Below are 6,540 nucleotides of genomic sequence, written 5' to 3'. Positions count from 1 at the left end.
GGGGGGGGGGGGGGGGGGGGCTTCCGAGAAGGTCACACCTGTGCAGAGTTTTCAGAGGGAGCGAGCCGTGTCCATGGCTGGGAAGGCGGTCCAGGCTGAGGGGATGTCCATGCAAAGCCCAGAGGCAGGAGTGTGATCGACACATTTGAGGGACCCACAGAGGCCTGTGTGCCTGCCGGTGAGCAGGCAAGTGGCATAATAACAAAAGCTGGGGACAGAGACCCTAGGGATCATGTTGGGCCTTGCAGGTCACTGAAAGGGTTTTAGCTTTTCCTCTTATGAAGAGGGGAAGTCGCTGGTGTGTCTTGAACAGGGGATTACACACTCTGACTTACATTTTACAGAATTGGTTTACTTTGCTCAAAAGAGAAAGAAGGGGCCAGGAGATCAATTAGGAAGCGATTAAAATAAAAGATGAGATGTCTTGGACCACAAGGGAGGTGAAGGTGGTAAGAAGAGGATATATTTGAAAATCAATTTGAAAGCAGAGTCAACGTGATTATATGCGGTATTTGAGAACAAGAGAGTTATTGTGTTTGTTTTACTTTAGCAAATTGAAATACAGAGCTGCCGTTAATAAATCCTGTAGGAGGAAGAAACACATGGGGGAAACGCCAGGAGTTTGATTGTGGACATGTTAGGCTTGATACCCCATGGGCACCCAAATGGAAACATGAGCAATCATTACATGTTTAAGTGTGGAGTTCAAGGGAGCACAGGGAGACAGACAGATAGACAGACAGACACAGACAGACCTGTTTGTACTTACATGAAAACATATCTCTGACATATAAAAGAGGCAGGGTACAAACATTATGTAGAACATGAGGCTGATTTTGGATGAGTAAAGTTTAAAAAGTATGTTAGTATATGTATGTCAAAAATAATTGGAAGCATATGCAACAAAAAGCTAGTGGACCTGGGAATATGAGGCCCTTTTTGCCATAATATTTGGATTTTATATAAGTATACATTTATAAATTAAAGAATAACAGCAGGGGAAGAGGCCTGTTTGGGTGAACCATCAAAGCTATTAATTTCGAGCACAAATCTCTACCCCCTCCTCTGGACTCCAGTTAGACCGTGGCCACCGCTGCCTCAGTTTACCCTTCTCTTTCTTTGCACCTTTAGCTTTTCCCCATCAGCTGGTATTAAGCGGGCTTCGGCGTGACCAGGAGGACCTGGGTCTGCTTCTGTGCAGCGGAATTCACAGAAGCAGAGGAACCTGAGTTCAAAGTCCTGAGGAGGAAGGTTTTCTTCTTTGATGCAGCTGCCAATTTAATCCTGAAGCTTTTTTTTAAAAAAGTGATGACATTTAGAATAACAAGACCCTAAAAATTAAATGTTCCTTTGTATGTTTAATTTCTGACCATAATGTAGTACTGAATAATAAGGGAATGAAGCCAAATGGAAAGATTAATATAAACTGCTTGTAAATTGCAAGTTTGCAAGCCTGGGCCTTCACCCTGTTATACAATAGCCATCAGAGAAGAATGCTCTTTCCTGGTGCAAAGAGGAGTCTCCATTTCGCTGGGAGCCTCCGAGGCAGGGTGCTCTGGGATTTTTCTACCGAGATGTTGCAGCTGGAAGGGCTCCTTCTCTGTCTCATTGGCACCACCTCCTGTTCCTATTTAAACACTTCGCTTGTGATAAGTAATGGAATTAGACAACCGGCTGTCACCAGGGACTTCCCCCCAGGATCTAGCCCTTAGGCTGAAATCACCACTTGAGAGAAGAGTCACTATCGGCTATTTTTCTACTGTTCCAACCAGCTCCGCTGGTGGGTCGCTCCTTCCTGTTTGGTCAGCCCTGCTGGAAAGAGACACCCTCCCTCCTCCCAGCCTTACCTCCCAGCACATGTCAGGCCAGGAAAGGGGTACAGTTCCCCAGCCTTCTCCAGAACTTGAGGGGGTGACTGGCTCCCCAAAAGCTAATCTGTGCCACAGAAGCAAAGAAGGAGCTGTCCTTAGAGATTGTGCTGTTCTCTCCATTTCCTCCTCGGATGTCACTCAAGCATCACTGGTGTGGGGAACACAGTGACATTCCATGCCTGATGACTGACACTTCAAGATCCAGGCAAGTAACATCGGACCCTGGAGAAATTAAATCTAACTCCCACCAAACTCAGCTACAGCCCTTCCACCATCTCAGGCTGACGGCCGCGGACCGTGACCCAGGGTGTGCACAGCACAGGTCAGTGGGAACAAGGACACGAGGCTGAGGTCCAGGGGCGGGCTCTACCCCAGCTCCACCTCAGGCAAGATTCCTTCTGTCGGTGGGTCTCCAGTTTCCTCTGCTGTAATGGGGACTGAACCGGCATCACCGGTGGTCAAACTCATTTCCTACAGATGCAATCTAACATAGGAAATCATAAAAACGGGGCCTGTGGGGCGGTTGGAGGCCCCACCCACGTGGCCTTCTCTGGTCCTCAGGGGAAACCTGAGGCCCCTTGGAGGGGCACGTGGGCCCTCCACATTGTGTGGAAGAAGGTGAGTGAGAGTGACATCTTCCCTCGTCTGCTCTCCTTCTGGGAAGTTTTCACCTCAGCCCTGAGGGAGCTCGGAACCCTCCCTCCAGTGGACGGAGCCCAGTGGAAGGGTCTTTCTCTGATGAGGGAGCAGGAGGGAGGCAGGTTGGGCGGGACAGCTCAGTTCTGGAAGCACAGAGGAGTCTTAAAAACTCTAATCGTAAGAGACCTCTGTTTTCCCCTTAGATTCTCAACCAGGAAATGAGTAACTCAGACATTTTCTTTTTCTTTTTTAGGACAATTCATTATTCTATACTCTTGAGGCTGAACTGGTATCACAGCGATAAGAGAGATAAAACAATTAAGCAATTGTCCAAGGTCATGAGATAATTTAGAGATGTGAGAGGAAATATTCAGAGATATTAAAAGATGCCCACCCCCTCCACCATGTCCTCAGGGACCACATCAAAGGAAAGATGCCAGAAAGAACAAAGAGAAGAAAATAAAATCAGCCACTTGGTTTTTGACTTTCCCAAAACAGTCTTGAAACTTAAAGCCAAGGCAGGAAGAGGCAGAGATGTCCACAGGATTCAGAAGGAATGAGTCAGACCTGCCCGCACACACCTTCACACTCACAGCCAGTACTGATCAAGGTTGGAGCTACAGAGTGACATTTTGGGAAGAAGAAGAACAGATAGAGGCAGGTGAGTTCCTGGGAAAGGTTCTGCTTACCACAGTTCTCCCTGTCTCCAGCCCATCTTCGGGGCCTGGGCAGGGAAGAGGCACCTGTGAAACCCCAGATGGTGCAGAGCCCCAGCAGCAGAGAGGACCTGTGGTTTGCTGTCGATATGAAATATAACTGGGGGCAAGCCTTGCCAAACTACCCTCTGCAGAGAATAGACATGGCTCCCAGCAGACCCAAGGAGAGAGCCCTGGGATGGAAGCCTTACCACAGTCTTTCCTGACACTAGGTCACAGGGCATCCTCAAGTTCTCTGTGACCATGAAGGGGGCCAGAGAGGGGCTGTGTGAGGACTAGGGCACCCACAAGAGTAGGACACAGAAGAAAGAGGGTACAGGATGGCCTTCCTAGACATGGGATCTCAAACATCTCCCGTTGTTTGCAGTGATGAGCGCTGAAGGCCAACGGACTGGAGATGCGAGCACTCCACAAGGGTGGGTGCCAAAGAGAGACGGACAGCACCAGCAGCCGCTTCCCCCAGCATCGCAGCTCATAGGCCCCCACCCACCCCTGCCTTTCTAGAATGTAGACAGGACCCTGATTTGACGGAATTGACCTGGAAGTGACTACATTAATGCTTTCATCAGAAGATTGAAAATAAAATATTAACAATAATAATAAAGATGCCACATTCTGACACACCCGCATTGTGAAACCATGAAATATCATTTCTGCAAGAGGCGCAGAAACAAGACTGCTTCTGAGACGGTCCAGAGCCACACGTGCCACCAAGGTCAAGACGGCCACACCTGCTGCCCAAAGCTCTGGGAGGAGCAGGACAGGAAAGGGGAGGTGGACCGCGTGGTCGCTCCTCCTCCTCCCTCCACCCCCACAGCTAAGTTGCCAGAAGGAAGCTGCCTCTCATGTCACCTCTGACCTCTCCCTCACCCATTCCCCAGTGCTTAGCACTCACTGCCCCTCAGTCCTGCGAGAGCTGCATGGAGAGAACTATCAGATCAAATGAAAAGGTTGGCCTTCCCCTGGTTGATTTTGTCCAGGTAAAATGCTATTAATTTAATCATCCCACATAATGACCCTAGGGGTTTGTCAATGTCCTCACTGCCCATAATATGTCCTTATCCTCCAGGGAAACACCCATCAAATCCGTCTGAAAAAGTTAAGCATTACACCCTGATAGGGGATTCTAGTTTCCTCCATTAGCATATTGTTGGACATATAATAAATTAACTACAGCCATTCAGTCTTATCATTCACAGGTAGTTGCTTCCCTGCCCGCCCTGCTTAGATAAAACTCTGCTGTGATCACAGCCCAAGAAGGACGGCCTCAGAGCCTCACGGAAAGAACTGTACCAAGTGTGGCCACGAGACCCTTCGTGCAGCAGCCTCACTGTGATGGGCGCTACTTCTTAGACACACGCCAGATGACGTCAGAGACTGGTGTGGAGTTCCAGGGCTCTTTCCTGGGGCAGACAACGTCAGAAAAGCAAACTGTTGACCCAAAGGCCAGTGGAACACACAATAGTTACATGGGACTGAAGGACTGATGAGAGAAATATACTTTTGATAATTTGTTCTAGAACAGTGTCATTATAATTTTTTATTGTTCTCATTCTGACAAGTGTGTGATGAAGTCCCTTCTCTTTCTTCCTGGTCTAGCTCTCACTATTAACATTGTGGTCTATGCTCCACAAACATTTGGAAATGAAACACTTTTGAATGGTATTCTTGCCCCCCCCCCCACCCCGAGCTCTCAGAATTCAGGAACAGCACTGTTTTCCGAGTCTCTTTACTTTTAATGGCCGTGTGATTACTCACATAGGCTTGATGAAAATGAGTTCCCATTTCTACTAGCATATGACTGGCCAAGTGAAGCGCAGGCGAGGCCGTGGCTGGAGTGTCACACTGCAGAGGGAACTGCACTCAGTCAGGGGTGAGAGCCCACCATTAAGAACAGGGCTGCACTGCACTGGGAGGACCACCAGCCTCCCAGGAAACCGGCCTGTTACCCAGCGTGGCGGGTCGGCAACCTCAGCAGAGCCAGTGCCCGCGAGGAGAGGGCATTCACCCCCGTGTATGACATGCAGGCAGCGCAGTAGGGATGCGTTTCTTGGTTTGGTTTCCGTGCTTCGAATGGAAGAGTAAATAAAAGCAATAAACTATGCACCTAGAACAACAGAGGCTACTGATATTTCCTAAGAGGAGCTTAACGAATCTCTCACAGAAGTTAACTGCTGAGCTCTGTAGTTGCTCCACACCATAGGGCTTAGGTTCTCTGTCCACACTACAAGGAGGGCGGTGGACGGCTGCTAGCATTTCTCACTGCAGTTGTATAAGTGAGTCAGGCCACCGTGCAATGCCATCAGCTTCTTGGTAGTCAAGAGTAACCTATGGAGATTATTTGTGACCACAGTGACTTATGGTTTACCACTGTCCCTCCACATTCTGAGTAAATCTCCCAAAGGGCCCTTTAACACAATATTTCTAGTCACCATCATGAACACATTTAGACTTGAATATCACCTATGTGCCCTGAAAAGGCAATACAACCTAAAAAGGGGCAAATGGATAAACACACCCTTTCATCATTCTCTGTTACAAAGAAAAGACACTAGGTGACATGCGCGAATATGCACACACACACACACACACACACACACACGGACACACACAGGGACAAGAACACATACAAGGACACACACTCACACACAGGGACACATACACAGGAACACACACACACAGGGACATACGCACACACACTGGGATGTGCACCGTCTTCAATGGACCAGCCAGCTCTAACTGAGAAAGCTCAGGTCCACAGAAGGCAGCCTTCTATCCCGGGTCTCACTAGGGACGCCCCAAAAGGAGCTGAGACCAGTGGGATGGCACTACTTTCTCCACCATGAACACATCCTCATAAGCCCAGCCTTCCCCTCCTCTCGGCCACAGAAGGGCAACAGCTGCCCTGGGGAGGCTGCCCCTTGCCTGTGTCCCCTGGCCCTGTGCTGTCCACAAGCAGAATGCACTAATAGGGAAATGCTTTTAGGGGGAAGACTCTCCACCGTTACGACATCTCTGCAGTCTCTGTTTTGAAATTCGGCCTCGAGAAGTTCAAAGGACTCAGATTAGAGTTCAAGGAAGACCAAGATGTGCCCCAGGGAAGGCCCTGGTCTTAGATGCTGAAAATCTGCCCTTCCTACTCGAGCCAGTTCAACCTCTCGAAGAACCTAGTGCATGTCTTGGACCAGCAGAATTCATTCAAAGACGCCAGCTCTTCTTTCTAATGGTGTGAGATCCCTGAATAAGCCGCAGTACTTGCCAAGTAAGCCCCTCTCCCCGCTTGGGCTGGACCAGCTCTGATAAACACCACAGGG

General features: G+C 49.0%; 1 protein-coding gene across 1 annotated transcript in view; it reads right to left on the bottom strand.

Moving 5' to 3' along the window:
• Positions 1-6,540, bottom strand: part of SPOCK1 (sparc/osteonectin, cwcv and kazal-like domains proteoglycan (testican) 1) — a 148,707-nt gene that overhangs the window by 76,278 nt on the left and 65,889 nt on the right. The gene's annotated exons all lie outside the window — the stretch shown is intronic.

Source organism: Myotis brandtii, unplaced genomic scaffold (assembly GCF_000412655.1).
Source record: "Myotis brandtii unplaced genomic scaffold, ASM41265v1 scaffold2216, whole genome shotgun sequence".
Taxonomy (NCBI): domain Eukaryota; kingdom Metazoa; phylum Chordata; class Mammalia; order Chiroptera; family Vespertilionidae; genus Myotis; species Myotis brandtii.
Note: the sequence above shows the minus strand (reverse complement) of the source record. Positions and strands in the feature narration are given on the sequence as shown.